This window comes from Giraffa tippelskirchi, chromosome 5, assembly GCF_054371585.1.
Source record: "Giraffa tippelskirchi isolate mGirTip1 chromosome 5, T2T-mGirTip1v1.2.pri, whole genome shotgun sequence".
NCBI classification, from domain to species: Eukaryota; Metazoa; Chordata; class Mammalia; order Artiodactyla; family Giraffidae; genus Giraffa; species Giraffa tippelskirchi.
The window spans coordinates 104358336-104377095 of NC_137279.1; the positions used below are offsets into that span (position 1 = coordinate 104358336).

The 18760-nt window shown below is 37.9% G+C and overlaps 1 long non-coding RNA gene across 14 annotated transcripts in view; it reads right to left on the reverse strand.

Moving 5' to 3' along the window:
* Positions 1–18760, reverse strand: part of LOC145507104 (uncharacterized) — a 228230-nt gene that overhangs the window by 191489 nt on the left and 17981 nt on the right. Inside the window, exon 2 of one of the 14 annotated variants that reach the window (XR_014054578.1) lies at positions 9010–9923. The exons of the other annotated variants lie outside the window; for them this stretch is intronic. This is a non-coding gene — a long non-coding RNA (uncharacterized LOC145507104). Of the gene's footprint in view, positions 1–9009; positions 9924–18760 lie in introns of those variants that run through there. 14 annotated transcript variants of the gene reach the window in all.

Consider the following 18760-nt stretch of genomic DNA (forward strand, 5'->3'; position numbering starts at 1 on the left):
ATTAACTTCTTGTTTTTCAATTTATTTATTTCAGTTGGAGGCTAATTACTTTACAATATTGTGGTGGGTTTTGCCATACATTGACGTGAATCAGCCACAGGTGTACACGTGTCCCCCCATCCCGAACCCCACTCCCACCTCCCTCCCCATCCCATCCCTCTGGGTTGTCCCAGTGTACTGGCTTTGAGTGTCCTGTTTTATGAATCAAAGTTGGACTGGTCATCTATTTCACATATTATTTAGGTCTTTCCCTCCATGCTGCTGCTGCTGCTAAGTTGCTTCAGTCGTGTACGCCTCTGTGCGACCCCATAGATGGCAGCCCACAAGGCTCCGCCATCCCTGGGATTCTCCAGGCGAGAACACTGGAGTGGGTTGCCATTTCCTTCTCCAATGCATGAAAGTGAAAAGTGAAAGTGAAGTCGCTCAGTCATGTCCGATTCTTAGTGATCCCATGGACTGTAGCCTACCAGGCTCCTCTGTCCATGGGATTTTCCAGGCAAGAGTGCTGGAATGGGTTGCCATTTCCCTCCATGAATTTAGTATATTTCTCTCTCGCTCTCTCTCTCTCTATATATATATACATGCACATATATTTCAGTTATGTTTTGTTTTCCATATAAATAATTATATTACTTGCTACCACTAACACTTTTGTGTCTTTTCCACTACATTTCTTATGCCTTCATTTTTTTTCTTACATTTTTTTCTGTATCTATTGAACAAAAATCATATAACTTTCTTGCTTATCTTGAGATGCATTACTAGATTTTTTCCCCTAATTCTGAAATAAACTGACTTCTGGAATATTCACTACTTGGTGATAGTGTATTTTTTCCACACACATTGCTAAGTTCAGTTACTAATATTTGTTTAGGATTTTGTAATACATATTCATGAGTGATTCTGACCTGTACTATTTCTCATTTTTTAAACTGTTCTATCTGGTTTTGGTATCACAACTGTACAAGACCATTATGGTTTCTCTTTTCCCCTCTATGATCTGGAAGATGTTTTGTAGTGTTTGCAGATTATGCCATCCAACCATCTCATCCTCTGTTGTCCTCTTCTCCTCCTGCCCTCAATCTTTCCCAGCATCAGGGTCTTTTCAAATGAGTCAGCTCTTTGCATCAGGTGGCCAAAGTATTGGAGTTTCAGCTTCAACATCAGTCCTTCCAATGAATATCCAGGATGGATCTCCTTTAGGATGGACTGGATGGATTTCCTTGCAGTCCAAGGGACTCTCAAGAGTCTTTTCCAACACCACAGTTCAAAAGCATCAATTCATCGGCTCTCAGCTTTCCTCACTGTCAAACTCTCACATCCATACATGACGACTGGAAAAACCATAGTCCTGACTAGAAGGACCTTTGTTGGCAAAGTAATGTCTCGGCTTTTTAATATGCTATCTAGGTTGGTCATAACTTTCCTCCCAAGGAGTAAGTGTCTTTTAATTGCATGGCTGCAATCACCATCTACAGTGATTTTGGAGCCCAGAAAAATAAAGTCAGCCATTATTTTCACTGTTCCCCCATCTATCTGCCATGAAGTGATGGGACCAGATGCCATGATCTTAGTTTTCTGAACGTTGAGCTTTAAGCCAACTTTTTCACTCCTCTTTCACTTTCATCAAGAGGCTCTTTAGTTCTTCTACACTTTCTGCCATAAGGGTGGTGTCATCTGCATATCTGAGGTTATTGATATTTCCTCCGGCAATCTTGATTCCAGCTTGTGCTTCCTCTAGCCCAGCATTTCTCATGATGTACTCTGCATGTAAGTTAAATAAGCAGGGTGACAAATTACAGCCTTGACGTACTCCTTTTCCTATTTGGAACCAGTCTGTTGTTCCATGTCCAGTTCTAACTGTTGCTTCCTGACCTGCCTACAGGTTTCTCAAGAGGCAGGTCAGGTGGTCTGGTATTCCCATCTCTTGAAGAATTTCCCACAGTTTATTGTGATCCACACAGTAAAAGGCTTTGGCATAATCAATAAAGCAGAGGTAGATGTTTTTCTGGAACTCTCTTGCTTTTTCGATGATCCAGCGGATATTGGCAATTTGATCTCTGGTTCCTCTGCCTTTTCTAAAACCAGCTTGGATATCTGGAAGTTCATGGTTCACATATTGCTGAAGCCTGGATTGGAGAATTTTGAGCATTACTTTACTAGCGTGTGAGATGAGTGCAGCTGTGCGGTAGTTTGACCATTCTTTGGCATTGCCTTTCTTTGGGATTGGAATGAAAACTGACTTTTTCCAGGCCTGTGGCCACTGCTGAGTTTTCCAAATTTGCCAGCATATTGAGTGCAGCACTTTCACAGCATCATCTTTCAGGAGTTGAAATAGCTCAACTGGACTTCTATCACCTCCACCAGCTTTGTTCATAGTGATGCTTCCTAAGGCCTACTTGACTTCACATTCCAGGATGTCTGGTTCTAAGTGAGTGATCACACCATCGTGATTACCTGGGTCTTGACAATCTTTTTTTTACAGTTCTTCTGTGTATTCTTGCCACCTCTTCTTAATATCTTCTGCTTCTGTTAGGTCCCTACCATTTCTGTCCTTTATTGAGGCTATCTTTGCATGAAATGTTCCCTTGGTATCTCTAATTTTCTTGAAGAGATCTCTAGTCTTTCCCATTCTATTGTTTTCCTCTATTTCTTTGCATTGATCGCTGAGGACGGCTTTCTTATCTCTCCTTGCTATTCTTTGGAACTCTGCATTCAAATATGCATATCTTTCCTTTTCTCCTTTGCTTTTCACCTTCCCATGTTTTCACAGCTATGTGTAAGGCCTCCTCTGACAGCCATTTTGCTTTCTTTGTATTTCTCTTTCTTGGGGATGGTCTTGATTCCTGTCTTCTGTACAATGTCACAAAACTCCATCCATAGTTCATCAGGCACTCTGTCTATCAGATGTAGTCCCTTAAATCTATTTCTCACTTCCACTCGATGCACATGGGTTTGGGTGGTCTCCAGGAGTTGGTGATGGACAGGGAGGCCTGGTGTGCTGCAGTTCATGGGGTCGCAGAGTCGGACATGACTGAGCAACTCTTCTGAACTGAACTGAACTGAATCCATGGATGTTTGGTAAAAGTTACCTACAAAATTAGGCTTGTTATTTTCATCATAGGATGTTTTTTAAAATAGTATTTAATTTCTTCAATAGTTATAGAACAATTCAGTTTTTCTGTTTCTTATTGAATACAGTTAACTTAATATTTCTTCTAGGAGTTAAATATTTCATAAGCTTTCAAATGTGTTAAATAAAGTTAATCATAATTTTATTTTACCTTTTTACCCCTGTTAAAAGTGAAGTTAGAGCATGCTCTTTCAAAGTCTGATATTTATATCTTCTCTTTTTCCCCTTATTTTATCAAGATTATTTCCTTGTTTCTACTTGACAGGTATATTCTTTTTCATTTTTCTCACTTAAGTTGTATTCATGGTACATCAATTTTCAGGCTTTATTCTCTTCCAATATAAGTAGGCAAATCTAGAAATTCTCTCTTAAGCACTACTGTAGGTATATTACACACACTTTTATATATGCTGCTTTTCTTAGCATGCAGTATAAGAATTTAGTAAGGGATCTAGAAATGTGTTTTAAAAATTCTAATATGAAAATAAACAAAAAGATTCTCCCACTGAAAAATTTTAAAAATAAATTAAAAAATAAAAATAAATTTTAAATTAAATTTAAAACTATTTTCAAACATATAACATACTACTAACACAAAAAATCAGTTGTGTTTCTTCCTGTACATTAACAATGAACAATGTGAAAAGGAAATTAAGAAAATTCTACTTACAACAGCATCAAAAAAGATAACACACTTTGGAATAAATTTAACTCAGGAGGTGATTTATACACTGAAAACTATGAAACACTGTGGAAAAAAATTAGAGACAATATACATAAATGGGAAAACAGCTGTGTTCATGGCATTGGAAGACTTAATACTGCTAAAATGTTAATACTACCCAAAGAAATCTACAGAGTTAATACAATCACTATCAGAAATCTAGTTGCATTTTCGCCAAAAAAAAAAAAAAATCCTAAAATTCACTTGGAATCTCGAGGAAACTGTACATACAAAAGATTCTTGAAAAAGAACAGAGTTAGAAGTCTCACACTTCCTACTCTTAAGGCTTCTCTGGTGGCTCAGAGGGTAAAGAATCTGCCTGCAGTATGGGAGATGTAGGGTTTGATCCCTAGGTTGGGAAGATCTCCTGGAGAAGGTAATGACTACTGACGCCAGTATTCTTGCCTGGAGAATTCCATGGACAGAGGAGCCTGGTGGCTACAGTCCACAGGGTTGCAGAGTCAGACACGACTGAGCAACTAACACACATCACAAAACTGCAATAATCAAAACAATGTAATACTGGCATAAACACAAACATACACCAATGGAATAGATTAGAGAACCCAGGAATAAATTCTTGTATATACAGTCAAATGATTCTTGACAAGGGTGTCAGGACCACTCAGCAAGGAAAGGACAATCTCTTCAAAAACCTACAGTGGGAAAATTAGATATCCACATGGAAAATAATGAAGCTGGATCCTTATCTTATAACATATACAAAAATGGATCAAAGACTCAAGAGCTAAAACTGTAAAAAACAGACAAAAACACAGGGTGAAAGCTGTATGACTCTGAACTTTGCAATGATTTCTTGGATATGATACCTAAAGCACAGACAATAAAAGTAAAAATAGTTAACGAGACTCCATTGAAATGAAAACCTCAAGTGCAGCCATGTATAATTGTGTAATTACATCAATAGCATGAAAACGCAACTAATAGAATGCGAAAGAATATTTGAAAACTATACACACACACACACACACACACACACACATATATATATGTGCAAGTATATGTATGTATATATATATATAACACCAGAATATATTTTAAAAAAACCCTACAACTCAACAAGGGCTTCCCAGGTGGCTCAGTAGTAAAGAAACCACCTCCCAATGCAGGCGATTCAGGGGACATGGGTTCCATCCCTGTGTCAGGACAATCCCCTAGAGTAAGAAATACCAACCTGTTCCAGTATTCTTGCCTGGAAAATTCCATGCACAGAGGAGCCTGGCGGGCTATAGTCCATGGGGTTGCAAAGAGTCAGACATAACTGAGCAACTAAACACGCATGCACAGCTCAACAACAACCAAAATAGACCCTATTTAAAACATGTGCAAAGGACTTAAATAGACATTTTACCAAAGAAGATATACAAAAGGCCAGTGGGCATATGTAAAGATGTTCAACATCAGTAACCATTTAGTTCAGTTCAGTCGCTCATTTGTGTCTGACTCTTTGTGACCCCATGAACCGCAGCACGCCAGGCCTCCCTGTCCAACACCAACTCCCAGAGTTTTCCCAAACCCATGTCCATTGAGTCGATGATGTCATCCAGCCATCTCATCCTCTGTTGTCCCCTTCTCCTCCTACCCCCAATCCTTCCCAGCATTAGGGTCTTTTCCAATGAGTCAACTCTTCGCATGAGGTGGCCCAAGTATCGGAGTTTCAGCTTCAACACTAGTCCTTCCAATGAACACCCAGGACTGATCTCCTTTAGGATGGACTGCTTGGATATCCTTGCAGTCCAAGGGACTCTCAAGAGTCTTCTCCAACACCACAGTTCAAAAGCATCAATTCTTCAGCACTCAGCTTTCTTTATAGTCCAACTCTCACATCCATATATGACCACTGGAAAAACCATAGCCTTGACTAGATGGACCTTTGATTCCTAGAATGTCAGTGTTCACTCTTGCCATCTCCTGTTTGACCACTTCCAATTTGCCTTGACAGTAACCATTAGAGAGATGTAAATCAAAACTATAATGAAGTATTATCTTACATCCATCAGGATAGCTACTATCAAAAACAGAAAATATCCAGGAAGAATGTGGAGAAACTGGAATCTTTGCACCCTGTTGGTGGAATGTAAAATGCTGTAGCTGCTATGGAAAAATATATGGCAATTCCTCAAACAAACAAACAAAAAAACGAAAAAAATCACTATGTGATACAGCAATTTCATTTCTCGGTATACATCCAAAATAACTGAAACTAGTAGCCCTAAGAAATATTTGTACACCTCTGTTTATAGCAGTAATATTCATAAAACCAAGAAGTAGAAGAAACCCAAGTATTCATGGGCAGATAAATGAATAAACAAAATGTGGTACATAGTAGGAAGGAAATTCTAACACGTGCTGCAACATGTATATACACTGAGGATATTATATTTAGTGAAAAAAGCCAGTCACAAAATAACCAACACTGATTCCACCTGTACAAAGTATCTAAAGTAGTCAAATTCACAAAACAGAAAAGTAAAATTGTGATTTCCAGGGGCCCTAGCGAAGGAGAAATAGGTAGTGGTTTAATTGGTATAGAGTTTCAGCTTTGCACTATGAAAAACTTCTGGAGACTGGCTGCACCAGCAATGTGAGTACTTAACAGAGAACTGTACACTTAAAAGTGGTAAGATGTTTTATCTATTTGCAATTTTTTAAAACACCTAAAGTTGTTCTCTAACTTAAAAATTTTATGACTATGGTTAAGCCAATAAAAACGTGTGATGGACCCAAATGTAAAACAAAACAAAAACTACAACTGAGATATCATTTCTCACCTCTAATACTGTCAAAAATGAGAAAAACATGAGAAAACATTCTGCCTGCAGGGCTTTGGGGAAACAAGCATAGTCATACATTGCTGATAGGGATCCAAATTAGCATAAACCTTTTTGGTGAGAAATGGAGAAATATCTGGGGCTTCCCTGGTGGCTCAGATCATAAAGAATCTGCCTGCAATGCAGGATATCCAGGTTCGATCCCTGGGTTGGGAAGATCCCCTGGAGAAAGGAATGGCTACACACACCAGTATTTTTGCCTGGAAAATTCCATGGACAGAGGAGTCTGGTGCGTTACAGTCCATGGGGTCATAAAAACATCAGACACAACTGAGCACGAGTACACAGGTAGAAATATCTAACACAATTAGGTATGTGTTTACCTTTTGACTAAGTTTCACCTCTGGAAATTTACCTTAAAATACTCTTCAAAAAAAAAAAATGCTCCCCCAACAATATGAAACTAAAGCTGCACATTACAGCTTTGTTTTGTAATTGCAAAGTAATGGAAATATTCTAAATTCTCAAATATAGGTAAGTAGAATAAACTATGGCATATCTGTATATTTTATACAGAAATTTATACAAGCAATGTTTTACATATATATTCATGTGTGTATATATTCTCCAAGGTGTATAAGGTTTAAGACTCCTGGGCCTAATATATGGACATTTCATTAGTTTTTTTTTTTTTCCTATTCGTTGTCATGTTGGTGTCCAAAGTTTCACTGCTATCAGCACTATATAGATGTGCTAGTCTTACTTGTGTTTTAAGTATTATAATAATAATTTGGTTTCATATATGTAAAATGATATGATTAGGTTGCTTTAATTTGCACTACTCTATTTCTGCCTTATTGACTATGCCAAAGCCTTTGACTGTGTGGATCACAATAAACTGGAAAATTCTGAAAGAGATAGGAATACCAGACCATCTGACCTGTCTCTTGAGAAACATGTATGCAGGTCAGGAAGAAACAGTTAGTACTGGACGTGGAAGAACAGAGTGGTTCCAAATAGGAAAAAGAGTACGTCATGGCTGTATATTGTCATCCTGCTTATTTAACTTATATGCAGAGTACATCATGAGAAACGCTGGGCTGGAAGAAGCACAAGCTGGAATCAACATTGCTGGGAGAAATATCAATAACCCCAGACGTGCAGATGGCACCACCCTTATGGCAGAAAGTGAAGAAGAACTAAAGAGCCTCTTGATGAAAGTGAAAGAGGAGAGTGAAAAAGTTGCCTTAAAGTTCAACGTTCAGAAAACTAAGATCGTGGCATCTGGTCCCATCACTTCATGGGAAATAGATGGGGAAATAGATGGGGAAACAGTGGAAACAGTGTCAGACTTTATTTTTTGGGGCTCCAAAATCACTGCTGATGGTGATTGCAGCCATGAAATTAAAAGACGCTTACTCCTTGGAAGGAAGGTTATGACCAACCTAGATAGCATATTTAAAAGCAGAGACGTTACTTTGCCAACAAAAGTCCATCTAGTCAAGGCTATGGTTTTTCCAGTGGTCATGTATGGATGTAAGAGTTGGACGGTGAAGAAAGCTGAGTGCCGCAGAATTGATGCTTTTGAACTGTGGTGTTGGAGAAGACTCTTGAGAGTTCCTTGGACTGCAAGGAGATCCAAGCAGTCCATCCTAAAGGAGATCAGTCCTGAGTGCTCATTGGAAGGACTGATGTTGAAGCTGAAACTCCAATACTTTGGCTACCTCACGCGAAGAGTTGACTCATTGGAAAAGACCCTAATGCTGGGAAGGATTGGGGGCAGGAGGAGAAGGGGACGACAGAAGATGAGATGGTTGGATGGCATCACCGATTCGATGGACATGGGTTTGGGTAAACTCCAGGAGTTGGTGATGGACAGGGAGGCCTGGCGTGCTGCAATTCATGGGGTTGCAAAGAGATGGACACGACTGAGCAACTGAACTGAACTGAACTGAATACAAAGGATAAGCAATTTTTCATATTTTTATATTATTTGTTGGGTTTCCCTGGTGGCTCAGTGGTAAAGAATCTGCCTGACAAGCAGGAGATGTGGGTTTGACCCCTGGGTTGGGAAGATACCCTGGAGAAGGAAAAGGCAATCTACTTCAGTATTCTTGCCTGGGAAATCCCATGGACAGAGGAGCCTATTGGGCTACAGTACATGGGGTCACAAGAAACTTGTATATAATTTAGTGAGTAAATAGCAACAACAACATACTAATTGTTGCTCATCTGTGGATTTTTTGAAATCTAAAAAAGTCATCAAAAACATGACTTCAACAAGTCACTCATATCTATCATCAAAATGATTGCTTTAGAAGAATTATTGATATTATTAATGAATAATGACACAGTCATCAATTTGATACCTTTAGTGAATCCTTTTTTGATATCCCTTCTTTGACATGACAAACTTTTCAGTAATAGTCATTAAATACAATTAATAGTGGTCAAAAACAGCAGGAGAGATATTGTTCAGATATCTCCCAGACCTCAGAATTTAATTTCTACCAGGTTTAAAGTCAGCTACAAGATTGGATGTTCATTTTTTTTTGTCCCAACATCCAAAGTCTACAGACAAAAACAATTATTTCAATTGGAAAACACTGGCATCTTTTTTTTCAGTGTTTGGTAAGGATTTATAAAATCATGAAGTTGTCAAGTATTGACTGCTTCCTTTGCTCTTTTCTCCTCTTCTTTGAACTGCAGAGAAAGGTTCATATTTATTCCAAAAAGATTCACTTCCTTTCTTAACTGGATTAACTCTCTTCATCTGGAAATAGTATTGACCAAGCAGAAATATCAAAATAGATTAAAATATCATTCACTGTCTCTTCTTCATCAAAGTCTTGGCTTTACTAGTATCATTTTCTTCTCCATTAAAAAAAAAAAAATCCTGTCAGTGTTGACGCTTACTAACATTTCCTTTCTCTTCCGCATTGTCAGTGCTTATAGTAAATGATTCATTATTGTCTTTCATCCCTTTGTCATCTGAATCTTGTGCTATTTCTCGTATGCACGCTTTGGATGTGCCAACTTGCACTCCTCACAATTTTCATAAAGTCTAGGCAACGTTGAAGGCATTACACATTTCAAAACAGATCCAGACACTGCTGAAACTGCCTCTTTTGCTTTTTGAGCTCCACTGAGTTGTTACCCTTTCATGTTGGTATTGGTTTTGACTTCAAATTACTTTATGAAATTCAGAAAAAATTATAAAGCAGTTTCTAATTTTAGAACAATTTTCCAAATGACTGAAAGGTACTTCAAATTCCTGTAGGACAAAGGTGTAGAATTCAATAACTTTTATATCAACCTAGAATCTTATGCAAAATACTTTATGGAAATAACTGTCTAATAATTAGTTAGTAAAATTTAATATGACCAAAATGTCAGCAGAAGGGTCAATTTATACAATGACTAAATTGTACCACTAGAGCAATATTTTCTTGATTTGTTCTTTAGCTTAAAAACAAAAAGTTAAAGCAGAACATATTTCAATTTTTAAAATATTGTCCAGGATCATTAAAAATTTAACATATGAACTAAAACTTGTACTTTGGAAAGAAAAATATCTCACCTCAGTTTTCGCTCTGTTCCACTGTTTAAATTTTAAAAAAATAACAACTCCATGTAGTCATACAGAATAACAAAATTGAAGTAACTACTGTTTCTTCATTTTTACAATTACAATACTATTATTGTTTATTTCAAATACAGTTTAAATGCAGGAATGTATTGTTCTACAAGGATTGCAGATGAAATAGTACACAGAGTACGCACTCAAATTATTCAAATTTTATTAAGTTATGCTTGGAATGAATATGTATACCTGAGTCTGACTGTGTTGAGGCTTAAGCATACAACTGGAAGTACTCTATATTAACTTCTTTATGGAATACAATATTTATTAAAACTTAAATTTACAAATGTGCTAATGAAAAGCTAAAATATACATTATTAAAAATCAACATTAACCATAGCAGTTATCTAGCTGGATAAACAAGGAATTCTGGGAGAAATATTTATCATGGATGTTCTTTAAAATTGCTAGCACATGGTGATAATATAAGGCAGATAAACTTTGAATAAGTTTTATTTCAGTTACAAATTGTCTTTAGAATAATGCCTCCATTACTGGCTGTACCCAGGGTGGACTGTTCTCCATGCCCCACCCCAGGTATGCCACTAATAACAAGTAACACATGAATCACTTATTGAACTCATGTTTCTATTCAAATATGGCTTTCAGCACCCCTGTCTCTCTGCTATCCACCTAGGTTCCAGGTACATGTATGTTATACTTCCTAATATTATTCCACAGGCCCCCACAGATCTCTTCATCCCTCTCCCTTCCAAAAATACTTCTCTATATTCTTTAACTGGATATTTCATCTTCAAGTTCACTGACTCTTGTATCATCTCCATTAAAACCCATCTAGCGAATTTTTAAGTACTGCCTTTTTCTGTTCTATTTAGTTCCCCTTTTGTTCCTCTGCTAAGGATTTTCTATCATTGTATTCACTATGAGGAGATTTTCGTTTACTTTTTAAAGTAGAGTTATAATCATTGCTATAAAACTATCTATTAATTCTGACATCTGGGTCATATCAGAATTGGTCTCCCCTCATTGTTTTTCTCCTCGAGAATTGGTCAGGTTTCCCTGTTTCTGTATCGATTTTACATTATATCATGGACACTGTGAATATGTTGTAGACATTAGATTCTTTCATATTCCTCTGAAGACTCTGACTTTGGATTTGTGTGTTTTAGCACACATTTCTTGACTGGACTTGTACTGGAAACTCTGTGGTAAAGGGTACCTCAAATAATCTCAACTCAGCTCTTTTTCCTTTCACTGGACTGCTTCAAATTTACCCTCAAATGCATATCTCAAGGAGGAGCCATCAGAGATTAAGCTAGAAATTATCCATAGCTTTAGCAATACTCTATTTTTGGATTTCTCTTTCAGAATGTCTGCCCTTACTCTCCAATAACTGTGATTGTTTCAAATTCTGTCCTCTGGTTAGTTATTCAAGCCAATAAAATTGTAGATTTTTCTACCAGAGTTCTAGATGTCCTGCACAGTGCTGCTTGGGGCCTATCTTTGCAAAAGTCATAAAAATATGAAACTCACTTAGCACCATCTCTTTCTTCCAAGCATAGTATCCTCCCTAGAGGCTGTCTGTTTTTGGTCCATCTTTAGAGTGTTTAGATAGACTTTATAATTATTTTTTTCTAGAGCTTATATGTATTATCTCTGAGAGGATCTTTCCAATGGAAGCTCCCTGGCCATAAAAACTCATATTTTTCACTGAGGATTTCTATTTTCTTTTTTCCTTACTCTCCTCTTCTAGTACCATTTTACTTTTTTGCTATCCTGTGCCAGAAAATGCTTTGGCTTAAGTTATTCATTTGAATTAGAGATAGCGTCATCATTGGTGCTAGGGTACGAAGGCTGGTGTATTAGTTTGTTAGGGCTGCTATAACAAAATACCACAGACTTACTTTTGCATAGTTCTTAAGTCTAAAATCAGGTGTCAGCAGGTTTGGTTTCTTCTGAGGACTGTCTCCTCAACTTGAAGATGGTCATCTTCTCACTTTATTTGCAGACAGCCCCTCACATGGCCTTTCTTCTGTGTATATGCATCCCTGACATTTATGTATTCTAATCTCTTTTCATAAGGACACCAGTATACCTGGATTAGAGCCCACCCTAATGGCCTCATTTTTAACTTAATTATTACCTCTTTAGAGACCTTAATTCTGTATCTGGTTACATTCTGAGGTACTGGGGGTTAGGGTTTCAACATATGAATTGGGTAGAATGGGGAGGGACACAAATTCAGCTCATAATAGCCTGCCATCTCTTCTTCATATAATTTTTATTTTGGGGGGGTGCTTTTCAAACAATGAGGGCTTCCTTGGTGGCTCAGATGGTAAAGCATCTTCCTGCAATGCGGGAGACCCGGGTTCGATCCCTGGGTCAGGAAGATCCCCTGGAGAAGGAAATGGCAACCCACTCCAGTACTCTTGCCTGGAAAATTCCATGGACTGAGGAGCCTGGTAGGCTACAGTCCATGGGGTCGCAAAGAGTCGGACACGACTGAGCGACTTCACTTTCAAACAATACTTTCACATAGTATTTTTAACCACATAGTGTACATTTTACCTAGAAGAGCCCAACAGCCAGTTGGTTTTCTTACTGCATGAGGACGTCCAAGTAGTTCTTAACATGTCTCCACTGTACCTTTGCCTACCTCTTCTTTTCTCATCTTCCTTCCAAACCTATTCCATTAATATTGTAAGTTTTACTAAAGGCAAACGCCTCAAACTAGATATTTTCAATCTGAGGGGCTTGGCTCAAAGCATCATTAGTTCTGTGATAATGGCTTGAACACAGTTTCCAAATCATGAAAGAGATACCATGAGACATTAAGCCTTGATAGTCAAAATTTGACCAAGAGTTAAGAACTTTTGTTCTGGTCGATTGGGCCAGAAGTTAACATCCTTGCTCTATGGAATTAAGCTAGAAACAGTAATAAAGAATAGGAAGAATAACAACATAACATTTCAGGTTATTCCTGAAATGTTAAATCTTAAATTATTGAGATTCAATGTCACTCTGCTTCCTACAAGAAAAACTCTAAACCCCTTGAGCTTGGTATTTAAGTCTTACTACAAATTAAACTATATTTACTTTTCATATGTTATCTCTAAACAGAAAAACTCAACTCAAGCTAGTCTAGATTACTGCTTCTTCAGACTTTCTTCATCCTTGCTTACAATGTGTCTTCCTTTTTATTCTCTCCATATACTGGAAATCCTCCTTCATTCTTCATAGTACCCATAAAATCCTATATCATCCACTGTGACTTTTCTGATTATTTCAGTCCACAGTAGAATGTACCTCACTCCATCACTTATTACACCTCTATGATGTTGAGGTCTTCATTTACATAAGACGGATTACTGAATGAAGTTCACAGCACAGTGGACATGGCCGTGGAGTCCTGAGCTCATCGTGTTCCAGCCTCCAGTGGCAACCAGCAGTGATGGCAGCAGCAGGAGGCAGAGGAAGCAGGAGCCACTGAGATGGCTACAAGCAGATGCCTGTAGATTGTGGACCTAACAGGAGAGTTCCCAGACAAGATGGCAGAGTACAAGGACCCGAGCTAACTTCTTTTCACAAAAACACCAAACTCACAACTAACTGCTGAACAACCATTGACATAAAAAAAAAAAAAAAAAGATATTCTACTTTCAAAAACAAAGAAGCCACGAGATGGTAGGAGGTGCACATTCATGATATTATCAAATTCCAGACCCATAAACTAGAAAATAATTATATCTCAGAGGTTCTCCCACAGGAGAATTCTGAACCCCAGGTCAAGCTCCCCAGTTTGTGGGTGTGGCATCAGGAGAAGCCCCCAGAGGATTTAGCTCTGAAGGGGTTTGATCACAGGAACTTCGCAGGACTAAGGGAAATAGAAACACCACTACTGGAGGGCACACACAGGTTTCAAGCACACTGGGAGGGACTCAGGGGAAAAAGCAGTGACTTCATAAGAGCCTGGCCAAACCTACCTGCAGGTATTAGATGGTCTTCTGGAGATGTAGGGGGTGGCTGTGGATCACTTCAGGGACAAAAACACTTGTGGTGGACGTACTGGGGAGCACTCATTGGCACAAGTGGTCCTGGAGGCCAACATTTTGAAGCCAAGACCTGGTCCCAACCAACAGCCCAGAGGCTCCAGTGCTGCAATGTCTCAGGCCAGACAACCAATAAGGCAGGAACACAGCTCCATCCATCTGGAGACAGGCTACTAAAGTATTCCTGAGCCCACAGCTGCCTCTAAACACACACCTTGATACAGTCCTGTCCACCAAAGGGACAAAACCCAGTTCCATCCACCAATGGGTAAGCATCAGGCCATCCCAACAGGAAGCCCGCACTAGCCTTTTAGACCAGCCTCACCCACCAGGGGCAGACACTAGAAGCAAGAGGAACTTGCTATCTGCTACCATAATCCTGCTACCTGTGTGACCTCAAACACAGAAAGTTAACAAAAACAAGACAGCAGAGGAATATATTCTAGATAAAGGAACAGGATAAAATCCCAGAAGAAGAACTAAGTGAAGTGGAGATCGGTAATGTAGCTAAAAAAGAATTAAGAGTAATGATAATAAAGATGATCCAAGATCTTGGAAAAAGAATGGAGGTACAGACCAAGTAGATACAAGAAATGTTTAACAAATAGCTAGAAAATTTAAAGAACAGAGATGAAAAATGCAATAACTGAAAGGAAAAATACACTGGAAAGAATCAGCATCAGAATAAATGAGGCAGAAGTGTAGATAAGTGAGTGATCCCAGAATGGTGGACATAGAATGATAGAAATCACTGCAAAAGAACAGAATAAAGGAATGAAAAGAAAAGAGGACAATTTAACAGACCTCTTGGACAACATTAAAGGGATCTACATTTGCATTATAGGAGTCCCAGAAGGAAAAGAGAGAAAGAAAGGACCTGAAAAAATATTTGAAGAGGTAATAGCTGAAAACTTCCTTACAGTCCCATACAGGATAAACCCAAGGAGGAACATGCTGAGACACATATTAATAAAATTTACAAAAATTAAAAATAAAGAAAAAATATTAAGAGCAACAGGGGAATAGCAACAAGTAATATACAAGGAATCCTTACAGGTTATCAGTTGATTTTTCAGCAGAAACTCTGCAGGCCAGAGGGAGTGGCATGAGATATTTAAAGTGATGAAAGGGAAAAACTTACAAACAAGAATACTCTACCCAACAAGACTCAGGCTCAGAATCAACAGAGAAATCAAAAGCTTTATAGACAAGCAAAAACTGATACAATTCAGTACCACTAAACCATCTTTCCCACTCCAGTATTCTTGCCTAGAGAATCCTGTGGACAGAGGAGCCTGGTGGGCTGCTGTCCACAGGGTCGCATAGAGTCGGACACGACTGAAGTGACTCAGCATGCATACGTGTGTTGGAGAGGGAAATGGCAACCCACTCCAGTATTCTTGCCTGGAGAATCCCAGGGATAGAGGCGCCTGGTGGGCTACCATCTATGGGGTCGCACAGAGTCAGACACGACTAAAGCGACTTAGCAGCAGCAGCAGCAAACCATCTTTACAACAAATGCTTACAGGAATTTCTCAAGAAGGAAGAGTAAAGGCCACAATTAGAAATAAAAAAAATTACAAATGAGAAAGCTCACCAGTAAAGGCAAACATACAGTAAAGGTAGGAAATCATCCATATACAAATAAGACATCGAAACCAATAATTGTGAAAACAGAAGACTACAAATTGAGGATATTGGAAACACATCTGAAATTAAGAGACCAGCAACTTAAAACAACCTTGTACACATACAGACTGCTAAATCAAAACCTCATGGTAACTGCAAACCAAAAATCTACAATTGATACGCACACAAAAAATGAGTAAGAAATCCAAACACAATACTAAAGATAGTCATAAAATCACAAGAGAGGAGAACAAAAGAGGAAAGGAAGGAAAAATATCTACAAAAACAATCCCAAAATAATTAACCAAAGGGCAATAAGAACATGCATATTGGTAATTACTTTAAATTTAAATGGATTAAATGCTCCAACCAAAGACACAGACTGGATGAATGGATACAAAAACAGGACCCATAAATATGCTGTCTACAAGAAACCCACTTCAGACCTAGGGACACATACAGAGTAAAAGTGCAAGGATGGAAAAAGATATACCATGCAAATGGAAATCAAAAGAAAGCTGGAGCAGCAATACTTGTATCAGACAAAATAGACGTTAAAATAATAAGTGTTACAAGAGACAAAGAAGGACACAACATAATGATAAGGGATGAATTCAAGATGATATAACAATTATAAAATAATCGAACATAATTAAATATAACATATAAATATATATGTACCCAATATAGGAGCACCTTAATAAATAAGGCAAATGCTAATAGCCATAAAAATAGAAATCAATAATAACACAGTAATAGTGGGAGATTTTAACACCTCACACAGGTCAATAGATAGATCATCCAGACAGCAAATCAATAAGGAAACAAAGGTTTTATTAGACTAGATGGACTTAATTGATATTTATAGGTCATTCCATCAAAAAACAGAAAAACATACATTCTTCTCAATAGCACACAGAACATTCTCCACGATAGATCAGATGCTGGGTCATAAAGCAAGCCTAGAAAAATTTAAGGAATCTGAAACCACATCAAGTATCTATTCTGACCATAGCATTCTGGGATTAGAAGTCAACTACAAGAAAAAAACTGTAAAAATCATAAACATGTGGAGCCTAAAGAATATGCTGCTAAATCACCAACTGATCACTGAAGAAATCAAAGAAAATAAAAATATACCTAGGGAAAAATGAAAATGAAAACACAACAAACCAAAACCTTTGGAATACAGTAAAGCCATTTCTAAGAGGGAAGTTTGCAACAATAAAATCTTACCTCAGGAAACAAGAAAAATCCCAAATAAACAACCTAACCTTACACCTAAAGCAACTAGAGAAAGAACAAATAAAACCAAAACTTAGTAGAAGAAAATAAATATAAATATCAGAGCAGATATAAATGAAATAAAGATGAAGAAAACAACAACAAAAAAACAGTGAAACTAAAAGTGGGTTCTTTGAAAAGATAAACAAAATGGATAACCTTTAGACAGACTCACCAAGAAAAAAGGGAGAAGGCTCAAATCAATAAAATCAGAAGTGAAAAAGGAAGTTACAACTGAGACCACATAATACAAAGGCTCACAGGAGATTACTAAAAGCAACTATATGGAAATAAAACAAACAACCCAGAAGAAATGGACAAATTCTTAGAAGGCTACACTCTCTCAAACTGAACCAGGAAGAAATAGAAAATATGAACAGACCAATCACAAGTATTGAAACTGTGATTTAAAAACGTGCAATAAACAAAAGTTCAGGACCACATGGCTTCACAGGAGAATTCTATCAAGCATTTAGAGGAGAGTTAACAGCTATCCTTCTGAAACTACTCCAAAAAATTGCAGAGGAAGAAATACTCCCAAACTCATCTTATGAGGCCACTATCAACCTGATACTAAAACCAGACTGAGATACCACCAAAAAAAAAAAAACCAAGAAAATTACAGGCCTATGTCACTGATGAACATAGTAACAAAAATCCTCAACAAAATACTAACCTGAATACAACAATACATTAAAAGGATCATACGCCAGGATTTATCCCAGGGATGCAAGGATTCTTTAATATTCACAAGTCAGTTTAACATACCACATTAACAAACTAAATAATAAAAACCATATGATCATCTCAATAGATTCAAGAAAAGCTTTCGACAAAATTCAATACCTATTTATGATTTTAAAAAAATCTTCAGAAATTGGGCAAAAAGAGAACCTATCTCAACATAATAAAGGCTATATATGAGAAACCTGGGTTTCCCGGGTAGCTCAGCTGGTAAAGAATCTGCCTGCAATGCAGGAGGACCCGGTTCAATTCCTGGGTCAGGAAGATCCCCTGGAGAAGGGATAGGCTACTCACTCCAATATTCTCGGGCTTCCCTGGTAGCTCAGATGGTAAAGAATCCACATGCAACGAAGGAAACCCAGTTTGGGAAGATCCCTTGGAGGAGGGCATGGCAACCCACTCCAATATTCTTGCCTGGAGAATCCCCATGGACAGAGGAGCCTGGACGGCTATAGTCCATGGGGTTGCAAAGACTCAGACACGACTGAGCAACTAAACACAGACTTGAGAAATCCACAGCTAACACAGCACTCAATGGTGAAAAGTTCAAAGCATTTCATCTAAGATGAGGAACAAGACAAAGATACCCACTCTTGCCACTTTAATTAAACATAAAAGCAGTTTTTTTGATCCATGGTCAACAGGCACATGAAAATATACTCCAACATTGCTAATTATTAGAGAAATGCAAATATCTACAATGAGGTATCACCTCACACCAGTCAAAAAGTCTATGCACAAGAAATGCTGGAGAGGGTGTGGGGAAAATGGAACCCTCCTACACTGTTGGTGGGAATTTAA